Raw genomic sequence first — 20,058 nt, 5'->3', positions numbered from 1 at the left:
GTTGGACAAAGGTGTCACTTTGGGCTCTGGGTGGTTGTGATGATATTTCTCACTATTTAGTTTTTTTTTATAAACCAAACAATCAATAATCAGCGTTATTAATCCATAATGAAATAATCATTAATGGTTCAAAATGAGCTCCATCTCAACCAACTACAGCAGTAAAATCCTGCTTTTACATTAATGCATGAGTAATAAAAAATAATCTAATGATAGAATATATAACAGTAGAACAGTCACAGGGGACATTTTTTCTAATACTTTGAATACATTTTCATGATTCTACTTACATAATTTGACTTAAGTAACATTTGACTTGTAACAGGGTATTTTCACAGAGAGGTATTAGTACGTTTACTTCAGTAAAGGATCTGAATACTTCTTTCACCACTGGAATTACAGACAAATATGTCCTAAGTTCTAGTAGTAGTAGTATTAGTACTTCCACGGTGCATGGAGAAGGGAATAGTCTGGTTCTTACTTTAACAAGATCGACCATAGGTAAATATTTAAGCAAGGAACTTGTTGTGAGTACCCTCCTGCAAATATTGCAATCGGCAGTGTCCCAATCTGTGCTATCCAATACCCATACTACCATACTATTTAGTATCCAGAAACAGATTTAGTGTGTCCCAATACATAGTAGGTTAAATGCAGTATGCCAAAAATATCAGGACGTACTATATCCGGTCACATTTTGCAGTATGCAAGCTTTTCTGTTTATTCTGACCCAGGAAGAAGGTCAAAGTTCAAGGCGCAATGCTATGACAAAGTAGTATGTCACAATTGTATGCATACTGCATGCAACAGTACATACTTTGTAAGGAGAGCTGCAGTATGTACTACAAGTATAAAGAAAAAGTATGAGATTTGGAACGCAGCCTGTCTGCCTCAGTTGTATATTTTTCCTTCATTGTCATGTCTCTACCTGTCCACCAGAGGTCCTCAGACTGTCCCACCTGACTCCCATATCCAGCCACTCCCTCCTGCCATGCAGTAACCATTTTCTGCCACTCCCATCACCTGCTCTCCGTTTCCCTCATCAGCCTGCAGTTCCCCAGTCAGTTCCTAGATTGTAAATGTTGCTTTATGCCTTTGTTTTCCAGCCACCTGAACCTGAACCCTTATTCTGCATCTACCTGACCTTATACCTGATCCACAGACTGACCAGAGACTCTCTGGATAAGTTTACCTGTTTGGACTGCCCTCCTGGTTTGGACCCTCGCCTGCTTTTGATTCAAAGTAAGTGAACTTGTGCTTTGGCTGTTATTTCTGAGCTGTTACAGGCAGTTGTTTGTTTGACTTTATTTCATGTAACTGAACGTTTTAAGAGTTTAAGATAAAGATGTTTTCACAGAGGAGTGTATACCCCTGAAATCTGATTGGCCACCCCATTATCCTATAAATGATATGATTGGCTATCTGGGACCTTAGGCTTATTTCTTTTACTTACTTTTTAAAACATATGATTTGCTTATATGATATGAAGCAGTACTATACTACTAATCTACCCAGTAGTACACAAAGTATTTGAAATTGGCTCCACATTGATGAACTACAACATTAAAATACTTTGTACATGTATGTGCTGGTTATAAAAACAGAATTATATATGTATATAATATTCTGTAACTTTTACTTTTGATACTACTTTTGACATTTTGCTGATAAAACTTATGTACTTTTACTTAAATAACATTTGTAATGCAGGACTTTTACTTGTAATGGAGAACTTTTAGACTGTGGTATTTCTACTTTTACTTAAGTAAAGGATCTGAGTACTTCTTCCATCACTGCAGATGCCTGTAATGTATACAAAGCCAGGTCCAAAATCTGAACCCGTCCCTACTTCCTATATAGTGGAAACTGCTTACAGTGATCACGGTTGCAGTGATCAAGCATTTTTTAACCATTCCTATACAAATGCTGTTTAAATAATTTGCTAATAGATATCAAATAGTCCGCTTACAGTGTTCATTTTGGGTCTTTTCATATATGTCAACATATGGAAAAACATTTTGAATCTATGGTAATTCTATTGTCTTTTACTTTACTCACATGATGCTTTGCCTCGCGGTAACTCGTCTGCTTCCGGCTGACTACCTGAGGCTGCTGCTGCGTGCACATTGAAATCATGACCGGAAAAAGAAAGTATTTTTTTCTCAATAGTCTGCTGGAAGCTCATGACAAACTGCCACAAACAAGCCAACGAGATGCAGCAGCGAAACGTGGTGTTCCTCAGGTGACCTTGTGTAGTCTACTCAAACAACGAGAACCAGTCATGGCTGCTAGTGATGGAAACAGGAAACCAATGCGCCCTTGAAACAGCTGAAGCCGCGTCTGAAACTGCTGCTGTATATTTTTTAAAAGTCAATAAAATTCAGGAAATATATACAAATATAGAAATGTCAATTAGATGGTATTCTGCATGAGAAATAAAGAAATAGAATAAATTGGTTATAATAATCATCCGCTTATAGTGATCAATTTGACCCAGAGAGATGATCACTATAATGTATAATAAGTTTCAACTTATTCCTAAATTAGTTGCACACATCCTTGACCAAAATGAGTGATCTTGTTAGACAAAATTAGAAAGTTCTAATCCACAAAATGCCGCTCATATTTTGTTGAATTTAATACAAATATTTGCAGTTTTTAAAGAATATATATGACTTGAAGTTAACGGCTATAAAAGTATGTTGATCTTGCAGAAAGTGCAGCTGATCACTCTGCGTGTGAATTTCAGTTAAATCCCTGAACTGTAAAACATGCACAGCAGTGATATAGTACAGTAGTATAGTATCGTAGTACTCTGGAACATAATGCTCTGCCAACAGTGGAGTATCCGGTTATACCTACAGAGCATCCAGAGCCAAGTCGCTCCACCTGATATATCATCCCTTCTAGATGACATCACAGTTCACTTCAGCTGTTTTAAAACAAAAAAAATGTACATACAGCAGCAAAAGTAACCTCAGGAAGCTCTTCTCGTTTGTTTAGAGGAGATGACAAGATGCATCAACCCATCGTGAATATTAGAGCCATAATCATATTGTCTGCGAGGAGGAGTGAGAGATACTTTTACAGTTGGCTACATTTACAGTGATTATGATTCACTCTTATGTTCATATGTCAGTCTTTCTTTGCAGTGAAAACAGGATGTTTTGTGTTCCATCTCTCGCTGACAACACATGGAACGATAAGTCATCATCCGGAAAAAGGCTCAGTTACAGCACATCCTCGAGAGAGAGAGAGAGAGAGAGAGAGAGAGAGAGAGAGAGAGAGAGAGAGAGAGAGAGAGAGAGAGAGAGAAAAAAAGAGGTCCAGTCGCTTGCTGCCAACTCCTCGAGAGATAAATCCTAACAGTGTGATCAACGGTCTTATGCAAGATTTCTTAAAGTTCAAGAATGAGCTCTCGGTCCTTTTATGGGCTCAGGGGTGGAGGAAGAACACAAATCTGTTAGTTACAACAAGTTCAGACACAGTAGGAAGGATTTCAGTGCCAGTGCTCGACACACTGACTCTTTCCTTATTCACTCATATCATTATGTACTGTAAGATGAGTAGTAGTACAGTAGTACTCCTGGTGATCGAACGTCACTTGACTGACTGACCTCAATTTGGTTCCTCTTGCACTGTGAGAAACATAACTTTACCCCAAAAAAAGTAGCAATACCACAGTTAAAGTCCTGCATTCACCATTTTACTGAAGTAAAAGTACAAAAGTATTAGCGTCAAAAATATCCTTTAAGTACAAAAAGTACTCATTATGCAGAATGTCCCATTTCAGAATAGTACATATCATTATACAGGTTGTTCTTATACACTGTTCGTAGCTACACCTACAAAGAGTAATGCAGTGTAATTCATAGGCCTATATAACCCACAAAATCAATTTGTATGTAATCCACGTAATTGTGAACCAGGAAGTATAAATTGCGACAAAGCCCACATAGGGAGGAGGTCAGGGTGGATGGGTGGTTCCAAAACCATTGCCAAGGAGACCTCCATTCATATCCCGTGTGAGTCACGCCTCCACGATCTTTTCCTAAACCTAAACAAGTTCTTTCTTGTGAAGACGGAAGTTTATTTTGAAAAGACTGCATTTAACGAACGTAAATTGACATTCGTAGGAAAATCCACAAATAATGAGGAAAAACTTTTAGTAAAATATCATACGAACCTATGTATGAGGATACGTTGTATTATATTTATATATGTCAGCACTGTGTCAAGTTGTTCTAGTCATAAATCAGAAACAAACATGTGAAATTGTGAATGTGTATAAGGGCTGAGAACATTATGATAGAAGTATATGATGGCCATTCAAATGCTCTATTATGTCTCATAAATTGTTGGGTTGATACCATTTGTTACACAGATTTTGTGCTAAATTTAACCATTTTTATCACTCAAGAATTGATAAAAAATATCAATAATCCCTCCAAAATACCACATTAAGACACCAAGACCTTGAGGAACACCATAGAAAAAGCCATGCTGTGATTTGGTATCAAAAGCTTTTGACATTTGAAGGTTTCTGCAGAAGTTGTATTTCTCGGCGATTAGATGGCGAGTACTTCTGTTAAGGAAACTGCTTATTGTCAATCTAGCTAGGAAAGCCATCCATCCTCTGAATGCTCTAGGTCTCTAGTTTGTGGCTGTAAAGTTTCATGAGGCTGAGATTATCCTAGAGGTCACCACAGGTCATTTTATACAGTGAGGTCAAGTTTCAAAAAATGGTCTCACTACAATGAAATAGCTACTATGGAGACTAACATCATCACACATTATTTGAATTGGGCTCATTGGATCCACAAGAGTCTCAGCTTTACAGTGAAACCCAATTTATGTAATTCAAGACTGTTTAGGGACCCCAGTATGCAGATATATTCAAACATCATTTTAGAATAGGCGGAAATAGCACATTTACTGTATACTGCATGCAAAAACTGCATGTGATTATCATAAAGTGGGCATGTCTGTAAAGGGGAGACTCGAGGGTACCCATAGAACCCATTTTCATTCACATATCTTGAGGTCAGAGGTCAAGGGACCCCTTTGAAAATGGCCATGCCAGTTTTCCCTTGCCGAAGTTTGTAGCATTATTTAGCCTCTTTCCCGACAAACTAGCAGGATGGTTGGTACCAATGGATTCCTGAAGTTGTCTAGTTTCATTTATATCTTAACCCTAGCTTTTTTACTTGAGTAAATTTAGTAAATGTAGGAGTTCATATAATGCTTGCAGTATAATTTGCACTGTGGTATTACTACTTTTACTTACAGCAAGAAGAGGATCTGAATACTTCTTCCATCACTATCTGAATACTTCCCAAGCCAGATATGAAGGTCAGCTTGTGGTTATGGCTACAAATCTAAAAAGCAAATAATAATTTTCCAAAGGTTTTGTGCATGTGGTCGCCTCATCTTTCAGAACACTAAATTACAAAGTTCCTCCTCTCCTCAGTCCCATTTCATTACCTGGAGCTCATAAGGAAGCCTGTAAGCTTTTCCTCATGTCTCTTTGCTTTAGCCCGGTCCCTGATATCCAGCTCTCCTCCCAGCATATGATATTAATCTCAACACCCTCGCTCTCCTCTCTTTTGTACAATGCTCTCGTCTCCTTTTCTGTTTTTTTTTTTGTATCTTCTGCAAAGCGTCTGTATCACTCCCACCATCACTGTGCCTGTACAGTACTGTGTGAGAGAGGAAGAGAGACAGGCCTTTCCTCAGGCAAACTAAGTACTTGTTGTTGTGAGTGGAGTGAGAACCGACAGCTGGGGAACATGCTCCCTTTTTTAATGCAAGATAACGTCTGGTTGTGGACATTTTCAGCCCACTTTTTGAACACTTAAACCTTTTTTAGCATTTGAAACCACTGCTAAGTGACCCATCCTCTTCTATCCTCAATACAATCACCAGCAGCGTACAGGCAAGACCAAACCTTAACTCAAATAACGTCAGAATATCAAACAAATATGCAATAAATTAGCCGGATCCCAGCCCAATGGATCCGCAGCCCACTCGTCATGTTCCTAATTTGGTCATTTGAATCAAGTTTAAAGGGTAACTTAGGTATTTTTCAACCTGGACCATATTTTCCCATGTTTTTGTGTCTAAGTGACTAATAGAGACAACAATTTCTGAAATTGGTCCAGTATTGAGGGAGAGCACTGCAAACGGCAGCTGCTCACTGGCTGCAATGTAGTCCTATTGGGACAAGCTGGCACCGTCATTTACGTCCACTAAAAGTGCTTGTTTTTGCCATGACAGGCTCTGATTGTTGTTATAAGTGTCTGACCCGCTCAAGGAGAAGTCACGTTGTGAAATCTGGTGAGGTGACGTGTTGCCGGAAGACAACGGTGGAATAGTGGAATACATCCATGGTGGAAACGCGAGTGCCAGCCGGGCAGAGTTTGTTGTGTTGGAGTACAGAAAGCGTCGCTTAGTGTTATCTAAAAGATTTTCAACGTCTTTGCTGAATATTTAGAATGAGGATGAGGTCTTTGAATTTGATGGACGTCCGTATTTGTTTGAGCCAGAGTCTACGGATATTCAGATTTCCCAACGAGGCTTCTCCTTGAGCCGGACTTGGACACAATAACAAACAGACCGGATCAAGAGAAAGATAAGAAAAACATTTTATCTCTCTGTAGGTCCTAATGTTGTCAGACACTTATAATAACAATCTGAGCCTGTCAACAGCAAAAACAATTTTAGTGGACGTAACGTTACGGCACACTTGCCCTCGCAGCTCATTTAGCGGCTGCCAGTTACAGCGTTATCCCTCAATACTGGACATATTTCAGAAACTACTGTCCCTATTAGTTACTTAGACACAAACACATGGGAAAATAAGATCCAGGTTGAAAAATACCAAAGTTACCCTTTAAACAACATGTCATTCAACACTATTGATTAGATAAAAGTGGATGTTGTTTTTATACAACTGAACTGTTCATTGCTAACTATGATCCATCACTTTTAGCTAACTACTTCAACTGTTAATGCATTAGTAGGGTACTTATGTTTCTCTGCTTGCTTGATAACTGGTTTTCATTCACTCTCAACCACTGCATTTCGTGTTAAAAGTTACAGTTGTCTGGTGGATTTTTTAAAAACAAATTAAAATCATAATTTCTTCAGTTGAGCTACTCCATAATCTTTCCCGAACCCTCTGGCAACTGCAAAATAAGAGTCGACATTTGAATTCCACCATAGCAACCAGGGTGACCCAAAATAAGACGCTAGACTTGTATGTGAGACATGTATCTCCTCAGCACCAGGGTTATAATAGTAAACTAACACTAAAACTTAACGAAAACAATAACAAATATAAGATCAAATATTTTTTACTAAAATAAAAATATTTTTAGTATACTGAAACTAAATAAAAACTACATTCTTTAATAAAAACTAAAGCTAAACTGAAACTATATTTCCTGATTAAAAAAAACAAATAAAAATGAACATAAATTAATTTCAGTTTTTTTTTAGCTATAATATATCACTACCGGAAATTCCTTCAGCTCTCGTAACATTGAACTACAGAAACTGAACGGACTTGACCTTCCAGGAGATGGCGTTATGACGCAATTGCTTCACATCGGACACTAAAATAACGTGTAGATTAAACATTAAACATTAAGGCCTTTCCTACACAGTTCTCCAACCATGTATTTGGTATGTAGCTACATACTACATACATACTTCTGACACATTATAGCTGGCCCTAACAAAAATTAAATATATAAAAACTAAAACTAAACCTTTCTGAAAAACTGAAATTAAACTAAAACTAGCAAACGCACTCTGAAAATGAACTAAAATTAAATTGAAAAGTCAAAACTAAAATATTATTAAAAACAAATTAAAATTCAAAACTATTACAACCTCGCTCAGCATTATACGTTTCTGTCAAATAATGATTTAAACAGACGTTTCACTCAATTTAAATAATTCCATCAGCGTCCTCTTGTTCCTGAAAACTGCAGACCTCAGCAACACTTGAGCAGTTTAGTAGATAAGGCTATTGAGGAGAGATAAAAAAGTCTTAAAGACAAAAACACAGAAAAGCGTAAAAGCCAAACTCAGAACAGCCATTTCCAATAAAGGTGAAGTGAGGTAAACGGCGGTGATGAATATGACAGCAGGAGTTGGGGGGAAATAAGCCTGTGAGAGTGACTAATGCTGCTTTACTGTAAACACGATATCTCATGCCCACATTACAAATCTTGTGCCGTCTTGGATGCTATTGGATGTCTCTCAAGTGGAAACATTACTCAGTTTACAAATTCACATGATACCCAGGGCTTCAGACAGGCTGATCAATATTTGTGATCGTGAACCTCTCTCTCTCCGAGCCAAAGAGTCTCAAAACGTGCAGCCTGGAGCGAATCCATCAACGGCAAACGGCACGCTGACTTCATCCAAAAGGATATTTGAGCGTTTCCCACCAAAGCTCCATTTTTAAAAGCAGAGATAACGGTTAGGAATCAGAAAAATGCGTGCTCACACCGTCAAAGTCACCTTTCCCATCTCTGCCAATTACAGTAAGTTCTCTGAGGTGCGATACAGTAAGTCAGCCTGGCATCACACATCAGCAGGAGAGACAGCTGCTTTATGCCCAGGACTACAAAATGAACTGTTTGAGTCAGTATAATATATCTGAACACTAAAATACAAAGTTATTCACTTTTATTTTATGAAATCTCAACCCTCATCTTTAAAATGTACTAAATGCTGCGTCATAAAAAGGAAAACATCAATGAATAGTGCCTGCTAGGCATACACAGTGCATCGTCATGGAAGACACCTCCGTACTTCCAAAATCATCTCAAACGTCTTTCATCATCATTGTCTGAAGCACAACACTGGACAAATACTCCATTAACAGACCCGATCCGTTTCACATCAACATGCCTGAATTATACAACATGTATCATGTATCGAAGAATATGTATTGGAAAGATTGTCCTATTTGTCAACTTCCTCTGAGACATCCAAATCATCCGCGTGTCCTTGGTGCTGAACATACTAAATAAATAACATATTGTTTCAAACTAGCAGGACTACTTTTGCAACACGTTCTCACAGGAAGGCGTATAAATAGCATGACATTACACGCCCTACATCAAAACTACGGTAACTACCGTGGCAGCAAGGTGGTTCAAGCTAACAAGCCAGCCCAGTCGCACAGCAGTTCCTGAAGTAGTCACAAAATGTAAAGTATTGATTCGTGTACATAGACATGAATTAAAAAAATTTTTTTGTGATGGTCAACACAAAATCAATTCTTATGTTATCCACGTAATTGTGAAACGGGAAGTATGGAGAGTAGCAAATGCCGCATAGGGAGGATGTCGGGGTTTGATGGGTGGTGGATCAATAAACCAAGAAACCAGACTTTCACCTAGGAGACGGGCGTTCGTGTCCCGTATGAAACCAGAAGTCAAAGTTGATTTGTTTGGCAATGTACGGCACCTCCGGAGTTATTTTAAAACCGCAATCTTTTCCTAAACCAAACTAAGTAGTTTGTTGCCTAAACCTAACCGAGTCAATCTATTCCTAAACCTAACCAAGTAGTTTTATTTTGAAAAGACCAGAGCGGAAATTCGTAGGAAAACGCACAAAAAAATACGTTGTTGAAAGTCGTGCTGAGCATCAGGAAAAAAACAGGAAATTCGTGTCTATGTACACGAATCAAATAGATTAAATATCGGGACTATTTCATGAACTGCCGTGAGACTGTGTTGAACAACCTGTGGCTCGTGATTGGCTCGGGCGGGACCTTGATACACCTGCTCAGCCGCCCCCGATCACTACCGCGCAGACTCCGGCTCCAAATGATGTCAAGATGGTAGCTCGATGGAGGAAGTGGAGACGCGTCATCCATCTTTGTACACTGAAACTATGTCTCCCAAACTCCAGTTCACAGCTTTGTTGCTTTAGTTTCAACACATCTATTGCAGCGTTTCAACACTCTCCTCTTGTAGCCGGGGTTTGTGTGTGTGTGTGGTCCCAAAATCCCCAAATTCTTAACGTCTTGAGAAATCGCTCTTAATACCTTTCTGTAGCTCTCTAAACGCCCTGCTCTCTGGTGCCCCCACTCACCCCCCACCACCACCACCACCACCACCACCACCTCCTTTAGACTGCCCAAGGCAGAATGATTAATTTGTGGCTATTGATTTCTCTTCCTGAGCTGAAAGTATGTGAGGGAGGGAGAGAGGGTGAGGTAGCGTGAGAGAGGGTCAGAGAAGCAAAGGGGTGAGGAGAGAGAGACTTGGAGTGGGGAGCGCGTGGGGGTGGGGTTGGCGGCGGTGGTGGTGGTGGGGGGGGGGGGGGGTGGGGGGTGGGGGGGGGGGGGGGGTACATCCAGTATTCAGTGTAGTGCTTCTCTGCAGTTCTTTTTTTCTAATCTTTAATGTAGGAAAAAAAAAGCCAATGGTTGCAGTCTGGATGCGTCAAACCGCCTCCCCTCAGTCTCTCTCTCTCTCTCTCTCTAGCTCTCTCTCTCTCGCTCTCTCGGTGGCGATTGGCAATTCACTGAGTGTCCACATGTCATCTCTTGCCCTGCTGCAGCGGCGAGCAGCGCGGCATGCTGGGAGGAGGAAGGGAGGGGAGAGAAAAAGGGGGGAGTTTAAGGGGAAGGCAGCAAAGGGAGGGCCGGGAAGATGGCTAGATGGATGGAGGCATGTGTTCATCCATTTCCCTGTTTCATTACATCTATGTAAATGCTACTGGGTATGTTTGTGTCTGTGTGTGTGTGCCCCCCCCCCCCCCCCCCCCCACCCCACATACTCCCCTTTCATATTAGACAAGCGTCGTCTTGAACACAGTTTTCTTCCCCGCCAATTCTTCACTGCCTCTTTTCATTCCTCTTCCCATCCTTCCCTGTGTCTTTCTCTTCAGTTAAATCCCCATGTAGCTGCTGAGGAAATTTAATATCATGGCCTCCGAAAAAAAAGGGACGGGGGGGTCGGGTTAGAGGAGATGAGAAACCGTGTGATCGGCACTTAATTCTGTTGGGTAATCATTTTAATTAAGCCTGTATGTGGTTAGCAGTGACGAGCACGTCTCTCTGCGTACTACAAGCACATTTCTGACAGGATGACGTTCGGAGAAGAGTATGACCTACATTTGCCGTTCGAGAATCACACTCACATTCACAGAGAGCTCGTCTGACTGCATATAGTTAATGAGAGAGATGAAATATGCACAGCAAAGGTCCATTTTGTCAAGTGACCTTTTCAAGGGCATATATATACAGCAGAGGTGACAGCTGATGAAATGAATACATATGCAGTATGACGGGTGAAACAAAGGAAATCTTCTAGATGAAGAGTGTCAATAAACAAGGTCACTGTTAGTATTTACTTCTGCTTCATTTTACAGCACCACCAATTACATTATAGCCTACAATCTGAGTACAAGATAAAGACCAATTACTCTTTTATTATGGACTATTTGTGCTGAAAAATCTGTTGAAAGGATCCATAAAACAGAGCTTTCTGACCACTGTTCATAGCTCCACCTACAAAAAGTAATGCGCTGTAATTTGTATACATCCCACAAAATCAGTTTAATCCACGTAATTGTGTAAGAGGAGGTATAAAGAGCGACAAAGCCTGCGTAGGGAGGAGGTCAGGGTGGATGTGTGGGTCAAAAAACACCAGACTTTTGCCCAGGAGACCGCTGTTCATGTCCTGTGTGAAACCAGACGTCAACGCTGATTTGTTTGTCGCGTAACTTTTGTACTTAAGTTACGCCACTTCCAGAGTTATTTTAACCCAAACCACAATGTTTTCTTAAAGCTAACTACGTAGTTTTGTTGCTTAAACCTAACCAAGTTTCCTTTGAAGACAGAAGTATATTTTGAAAAGATTATACAAACCGTTTTATGAGGATACGTTGTTCTGTTCAGCTAGTATGATGAAAGCTAGAAAATCCATGAAACATACAGACAGTCCTGCTTCCATAGTTGTTGGGGATGTTGTCTTAGTTTTAGAATAGTGTGATCTGAAATATGGAATTGAAAAAAATAAATATTTTGGCAACAAAGAAAGTAAAAGTGTAGAGGTTGGGAGTGTAGATCAGATCAACTTCCCTGCACATATTTAGTATGTAATAGCAGGAAGAGCACAGGTGTAATTGATAGCATTAATAATGGCTGCATAAATAGAATATAATATTCATAACTATGTTTTCATATGTAGTCACCTGAAACTGAGAATCCTTCATATCTACATAGGGAGCGGGTCGTCATCACAGAGTCCGCCATGTTGCTCAGCCACAGTAGACCAGAACGGACAAACCAAACACTGACTCTATAGAGAGCCTTTCATGTTTTTACGTTACCTGAAGGCTTCTCTGACGCGCTTGTGAAACTTCGTTAACGTGAGTCGCAGAGTGCGAAACCGTGGTACCGCCAAACGCCGTCTGACTTCCGTTGCTCCTAAAGTAGTGTTGTTATGGTAAGGATGGCCTCTGAGCAAGGCGAATGGCGTTACCGCGGTTTTGCACTCAGTCTTGGAACGGGCAGATTGAGCGGAGGGTTACTCACTTGGTTGCAATCTGCAACCACACCACTAGATGACGCCAAATCCTACACACTGTACCTTTTTAAAAAATACATTATTTTTCTCATACTGTCTGTCTGATTATACCTGTATTCACCCTCCCTAAAAAGTCTGCTCTGATTGGCTTGCGAGAAAAATATGGTGCACCTTTGCAAATGTAGTTCTCAAGATGTGGGCGATATATTCTAATGATGCTTCATGTGACATAGGAAGGGGAGACAAATTTGAATGGCTTGTTGAATCACATGTTTTCTGATCTAGAGAAAGAGTTTGTGGGTTGGTAGGCACTCCAGATACCCAAATGTATGAGCACAAGTACTGAAAAAAGTGAGTTTCTCATGATATGTCCCCTGCCATGGCGCCGTGAAGAGCAAAGATGATTAGATTTAGTTCAGTGATCAATGCAGACATGTGGATTAAGGAAGAGAAGCCCTGCAGGCTGTTATATATTCCGTTTATTTCACAGACACACAGCCTTCAATAGTAGTTGTGTTCGGACTTTGTGGCCGAGCTGCCCCGGAGCGAGCGATATGACTGTGGGTAAATGAAAGATTCATTTTCACAACTTGTTTTCGCAGCGTCGGCCCTGTCACGCCATGACACATTAAAGACACACAATACGGGGCTGGTTACAGACACACAACTGTGAGGCAGTGTGTCACACTGCTGAGAGGAAAGAAAAAAACATGCATGTGCGGCTCACATCTGCATGGCATCTGCAGTCATTTCCAGGTGAAAGTGTGTTCATACGTGTGTGTATGTGTGTGTGTGTGTGTGTGTGTGTGTTTTCTCACCCAGAGCTGCCTGTGTGCATGCTGCTATGATCATGAGAGACTCCCTGTCCTGGAAAGCGATCTGAGGGAGCAAAGGGAAGCCACGCTGCTCCTCATTAAAAATTCATCCTGTTCCTCACTGCTCTCAGAAACACAGAGACGATGAAGGTGAGCACACACACACACACACACACACACACACACACACACACACACACACACACACACACACACACACACACACACACACACACACACAAACACACACACATAGGACAGAAGAGAGGGGGGAGGAGAGAGGCAGCATGCTCGCTGGGAAATTACATCATCATCCTCCTCAGTGGACTTAGCAGCACCTTATCCTCGCCCACATCAGGATGTAGCGATAACAACGGTGGCGACTTCATTTTGACGAATTCCCTGATTCGCTCTGATGTGCAGATTAACATGGCGTTGTCTTTTTACCCACGGCATAAAAAAATCAGCAGCATCGTCAGCAGTTCGGCGGATGCTTTGTCTAAGAGTCACAGTAACGCACCTCCACAGACATGAATAATCGAGTGTCAGCCATTCCCAGACACCAGGTTTACATCATTTCCTGTAGGAAGCCTATTAAATCATCATCCTTCAGGTTGAGCAACCAGCTCACTCCATCAAGCTGCTCCAGATAGACATGTGAGTGATAGAACAAACAAATCAATTAAAGTTAGCTCACATTCAACATTCACTCAATTTCATTTTTGGTTGTGTAGTTCTGTCATTTGAAAATCTACACACCAAACTAGACTAAGCTTCTCTTAGATTGACCTCCTCAATGAACTCATCACGATGACCTCTTTTCTCACACTCTTGTGTTTCGGACTGAAGCGGGTTTCAGCCGTCTCAATTGACAGATACAGTCTCATTACAACTGTTTGTTTTCCCAACAGCACCATTTGCTGTGACAGTGGGGTCTGCCAGCCCTGTCGACTGCAGTAAATACTCACTCTGGAGTGCAGTAAACATGACCATCTGAGCAGCGTCACACCGAGGGGGCAGCTCTGACGTCCTCAGAGGCTGACAGGCAGCCATAGAGGCCGGTTTGGTGCCTCTAGGTGGGCAACATGGAAGTGCCATACCTCCTGAAGACACCAAACTTTAATTTTTTATTTTAGCAAAATCAGTCTAGAAATTGGATTAAAAAAACACTTCATTTTACAGGTCCGCAAATTTCATGGTAATTAGGTGATAATTAGCAAGTAACATATTTGAAATTTCTTTGGAATTACTGCCAAATTACTCCAATATTTACCTCAAAATTTGCTGGTGAGATTTTTTTAAAAATTTGCATTGTTTAGAGCTGCAATGGGGGGTTGCGTCAGGAAGGGCATCCGGCATAAAACCTATGCCAAATCAATATGCAGTTCAATGATCCGCTGTGGCGACCCCTAATGGGAGCAGACGAAAGATGAATGACAACATTGTTCATAACTGCAAAGATCAGTTGATTAATCCATTAGTTCAAGCAAAAAATGCCAAACATTTGACTGGTGAATTCTCACATTTGAAAACTTACAACCAATCAATAATCAAGAATAAATCAGCAGATTAATAAGTAATGAAAACAATACTTATTATCATAATTCTTTGGTCAATACTAAAAGACGGAAGCCACAAGTGAGAAAGAAACAACCTGTTACTGTCTCTGCCCTAAAAAAGATCAGATCAACTGTGGGTTTGAAATTACAACGCTGTCTGGTTGTACAAATCAATCATATTGGATGTCAAACACCTTAGACATCTGATATCTAAATACACCATAAAGCCTTGAGTACACACTACAAATACAGATCCACACCTGTGCTCTGCTGAGCCATCTGGACCGGATCACCTTCATCCTCTCAGACCGGCTGTTTAACATCACTCTGTCTGTTTCCTTCCTCCTTGCCCTCTATATCTTGTCCTGTGCTCTCTTCTCCATCTGTCATGCTCACACTCTAGCCCTGCTGGCGTTACCTCCTGCCGTCCTCCTCCGTCCTCCACCCGGCCCCGACGGTGACCCCCAGCTCAGCTACAGGAACCTTCAGCCCGGCCCTCTGCCTCTGTCCAGGCCTGAGACTCTGCTGTCAGCAGCTCTCCCACCGGGTGCTAAGAGGACTTTGCAGAGGTGGGAACATCTCTGTTTTTGTTCATTACGATAACATTTATCTGCTGCATCACAGCAGCTATTCTGTCTGACGTATGCATGAAAATTCAACTATGTGACAATAAGAATTAATCACGTTAAAGGTCGCAAATGTAAAGTTTCTTCACCCAAATCGCACTTTTCACACGTATACTCTATCTAGCATTTAAACCATTTTGGTTTCATACGTTGTGGTTTTGACTTGGGCTTCAACTAGCAACTATTTTCACTACTGATTAATTTACCAATTATTTTCTCAATAAATTGATTCATCGTTGATCTCTAGAATGTCAAAATTTGCAAAAAATTGCCCATAACAGTTCCCAGAGCTCATTGTGACGTCTTCAACTGTCTTGTTTTGTCTCACAAGAAGTCCAAAGCCCAAAGATATTCAGTTTATTATCGTTGAAGACAAAGAAAAACAGAACATATGCACGTTTGAGAAGCTGGAACCAGTGAAGTTTTGAAGTTTTGTCATAAAAACGGCTTAAACAACTAATTGAAAAAGTTGCAGATTAATTTTCTGTTGTTCCGCTAATCGATTAATCCGCTTCAGCTCTACAACAATATATCTATATCACAATGTATGCAGATTCACAAACATTATTCAATTGCTGCTAGATGCAATGAACTGTGTTCCACGTGAATTACATCAGAAGATAATCTTCATACGTGTGAAACAAAAATGTCAATAATTTCACGGAGTTGGCTGCAACTAATAATTGTTTTCATGATCGTTTAATCTGCAAATTATTTTCATTACTTGATTAAATGTTTTATCAATAAAATGTCACAAAATACACACACACCGGAAGGGGAGGGACCTCGCCTCTCTACGGAGCTTCAAAAAATGATATTCATATTATTTATATATTTATATTATTCATTTTGGATATTATTATAAACTCAACAGCAGTGTGTCTTTACAGAAACAATGTTCTTTACTGGGAACAGTTTTTATTGCAAACGTTTCTTTGGCAGAAGAAATATTTCCAATCAAAACTGCAGTAGAAGTTAGTCAGAGAGTGTGTTTTTGTGATTTGGGTGAACTGACCCTTTAAAAAAAGACAAACGCTTGAAGACACAGACGAGCCCTGAGAGAATAAATCAGAGTTAAAGTACTAATCTTTTCTCATTACTGTTATTATTATCGTTATTAGCATTAGTGTCATTATCAGCAGGCGGTGGTAGCCTGCACTCAGCCGGGGTAAAGCCACCAAACACACTCTAACTCTGCTGCTGCTCCGTCCTCCAACTCGGAGATGATGCAGTGTGTTTGGGCTGCGTTCTGACACAAAGCAAATACGCTGTAATAGATTGCAAATGAACTGCGCCACGGACACCACCAATTAATCAAAAGGCAGATTGTCGTACTTTCTCTGTGCCATGGCAGGGAAAGAAAAAAAAAAAAGAAGGTGAATCGCACCTCCTTAAAATGAATGGATTGTATCTGCAGTTAATTATCATTTACTACAGGGTCTCTTTGGGATGTTTCCACAGCTTAAGGATACGGTCGGTGAAGTGGAACAGAGAGGAGCTCTGCTGCGATGGAATCAGAGATTGGTCTGCTGGTAATTACACTTTCATTGTAAGAGGATCAATTCTATGTAATCAGAGTGCAATCTCAGTGGAAATCGAGTGTTTTTTCAAGCCGCTTTAACGTGGAAACTTTACATTTTCAAGGGAACAACATTTGTTTGATAAACAGCAGCAGAGAGCAAATACAACACGATGGCTGTGGAGTGGGAGATCTGGAGATCATTTTCAACTCATCTTTTTGTCTATAAAACCCTCAGATAATAGTGAAACAATATTAGAATTTCTCAGAGCCCAAGATGTAAGATATTCAGTTTATGATCACAGAGAAGGAGCAAATCATCACATTTGAGAGGCTGAAATCAGATTGCTTGATGAAAGATGTAAATTATTAATCAATTATCAAAATAGTTGCTTCTAAATATTCTGTTGAATTATTTCAGCTCTATATACCTATAACAAAGTCAAAACCTCTTATGTTCTTGCATGTGTATAACAATAAAGTTAATCTTATTCCTTCACAGTCAGCATAAAGATTTTAGCCAATAATGATTCTCCACCAGTCTCCTATTTGAATTTTACATAATAAAAACCTGAAACTTAACAAAACCTATGTAGTATGCCGCTATAGTTATCTAAGCACAAAGACTGGAAGCAGCTAGCCTGCCGTCCAAAAGTAACAAAATCTGCTCACCAGTTTTGTCGTCAACGTGAGGTTGCCAGGCAACCAGAGGAGACTCTAGGAAGTTACAAGTCTTGGCCAAGAAGTAGTCGGGTACACAAACCCATAAGCTTCATATCCATACACACAAGAGAGTGGAATCAATCTTCTCATCTAACCCTTTGCAGGAAAGTAAAAAAGTGGATTCCCCAAAATGTTGAACTACTGGCTATATACAAAACTTTTTTGATGCTACTGTGAAGTTGTTTTCATCTGCAACTATGCTTGTGACAAGTGTTGAGTGTTTGATATCAAAAACATAGATTTTTCATTGGAGTATCCCTTTTTAGCGTTTGCATGCATTTGAACTTCATTTTGTCCTGTGCAAAAATGTTTTAAATTCTAAATATGTTGCGTTACAGGAGCAAGACGACATTGGAAATGCTCGTGCACGCAGGCAGTCAGAAGTCCTGACAGTCCTATCATGGTCTGGTGAGTTACACAGTATGCTTACACAAAGACTAGCCCAGGGTATGTTTGGTATTGATTTGTTCTCTGGCCATGTAGGATAAAGATAGACCCCACCCAACAGGACCAACAGCAGCTAAAAATAACATGTGTAAATCAAGACTAGACACACACACACACACTCTCACACACAGTCCCGCTGGCTGTGATGATGACGGCGTGCCCGGGTCAGAAGGGATAATTATTATGTAGTAACTGAAATGCTGCTCCTCTTTGACGCATGTCCCATCTTTAATGCTTATATTTTAATTTTTTTCCTAATTTATAGCAGAGGCTCTTACTCTCTCTGGACTGTGAGGAAGGAGGGGTGGTGGGGAGGGTAAGGGTGTCTCCACGCTGAGCAGGTGACAGCATTTATGGGAGAGTGCCACCGAAGTTTACAGCCACTCTCCCATCGACCAAAGCCATCTGAGCCATTAATCATACACTAAACCAATTACCATGCCATCACACCCGTCTACTGTCCATCTCCTCTCGGAGACGCAGTCAGGACGGCCGAACGCTGTTTCACCAAGACATGACTATTAATATACAAGGGGCTTTGTGAGGACATGGTCATGTAATATCAACACAATGTTTTTTTAGAGATTAGTTTATTTTTAAGTTGAGTAATTAAGTGTTTCAAATGCAGTGATCTATGTAATTCTTTCCAGAACAATAAAATCACGTGATCCAAATCCTTTTTTTAATTCATTTTCAAAATGATGATTTGCAGGAACTACTGTGTTGGATTGCCATGACATTTTGTACAAACATTCATGGTTCCCAGAGGATGAATCCTAAAGACTTTGGTGATCCTCTGACTTTCTCTCTAGCGCCACCATCAGGTTCACATTTGTGGTTTTGAGTGAAATATTGTGAAAACTATTGCATGAGTTGTCAGTTGCATTTTGTGTTTATGGCAAATGTTGCATGCTGAAACGCTAAACTAAGATGATGAACATGGTAAACATTAAACCTGCTAAATATCAGCATGTTACAATGGCATAAATATAAACGGTGCAACCGGTGCAGCTGCACAGGGGCCCAATAATCGCCTTCCTACACCGCGTCCAACAAGCAAACGAGCATCTGACTATAACATCAGACGCTCTCTGTCCACACTGAATCCGTTACTATGCACTTCTGTTATGTATAAAAAACATGTAGGCTATCTATCAGTTGTTCCCTTGATATTCCTACTGGAGACGTAACCACTTATCTTTCTACGTTGATTCTTTTCAGACAGAAAACCCATGTTTAATATTGTGATGTTTACTGGAAATGAAGGGATTTTTCAGCTCCCTGGTGATCTCCCTCCAGCGAGAAGAGGACCCGCTACCTATGTAGATATAAACGGCTCATTCTAAGGTAACGAAAAAACAACAATTCTTATTTTCAGGTGATTATACACTAAAGAAAACAATAGATCATCCGAAATGCTGCACACTGTTCCGTTAATGACCTTGCTGAGGCCTGTAAGGTGAACTTCTAATGGGTGAGTAAAAGGTTTCTCTTGGCTAGTATGGAGTCGGATCAGGGATCTAAATCTATATCAATGTAGTTGTTACCTCTCACATGCTGGACAATGCACATCTAATCTGTGTCTGTGATAACATTGTGCCGCTGAGAGTCGGCTGCTGTCCGTGGTGCTGATCTGAGGCTGGTTTGCAGGATGCAGGAGTTGCATGGTGAGCCTCTCCATGGTGGCATTGCTATTGTCTATTTTGCAATTGTCTGAAGCGGTTGTGTGTGTCTTGTGTTTGGGGTGAGGGCCAAAAAATGTGCATTTTAGCATTGTCATTGTTAGTATATTCACATCATAATGTTAAC

General features: G+C 40.4%; 1 protein-coding gene and 1 long non-coding RNA gene across 2 annotated transcripts in view; one reads left to right on the top strand and one right to left on the bottom strand.

The window, feature by feature from the left end:
* cacng2a (calcium channel, voltage-dependent, gamma subunit 2a) overlaps positions 1–20,058 on the bottom strand; it is a 74,231-nt gene that overhangs the window by 43,651 nt on the left and 10,522 nt on the right. The gene's annotated exons all lie outside the window — the stretch shown is intronic.
* On the top strand, positions 922–19,804 carry LOC141781628 (uncharacterized). The gene is made up of 6 exons (XR_012596903.1): positions 922–1,242; positions 13,383–13,525; positions 15,338–15,503; positions 17,022–17,092; positions 18,141–19,596; positions 19,655–19,804. It is a non-coding gene; the product is annotated as an uncharacterized LOC141781628 (long non-coding RNA).

The sequence above is a fragment of the Sebastes fasciatus genome, chromosome 13 (assembly GCF_043250625.1).
Source record: "Sebastes fasciatus isolate fSebFas1 chromosome 13, fSebFas1.pri, whole genome shotgun sequence".
In the NCBI taxonomy this organism is placed as follows: domain Eukaryota; kingdom Metazoa; phylum Chordata; class Actinopteri; order Perciformes; family Sebastidae; genus Sebastes; species Sebastes fasciatus.
Note: the sequence above shows the minus strand (reverse complement) of the source record. Positions and strands in the feature narration are given on the sequence as shown.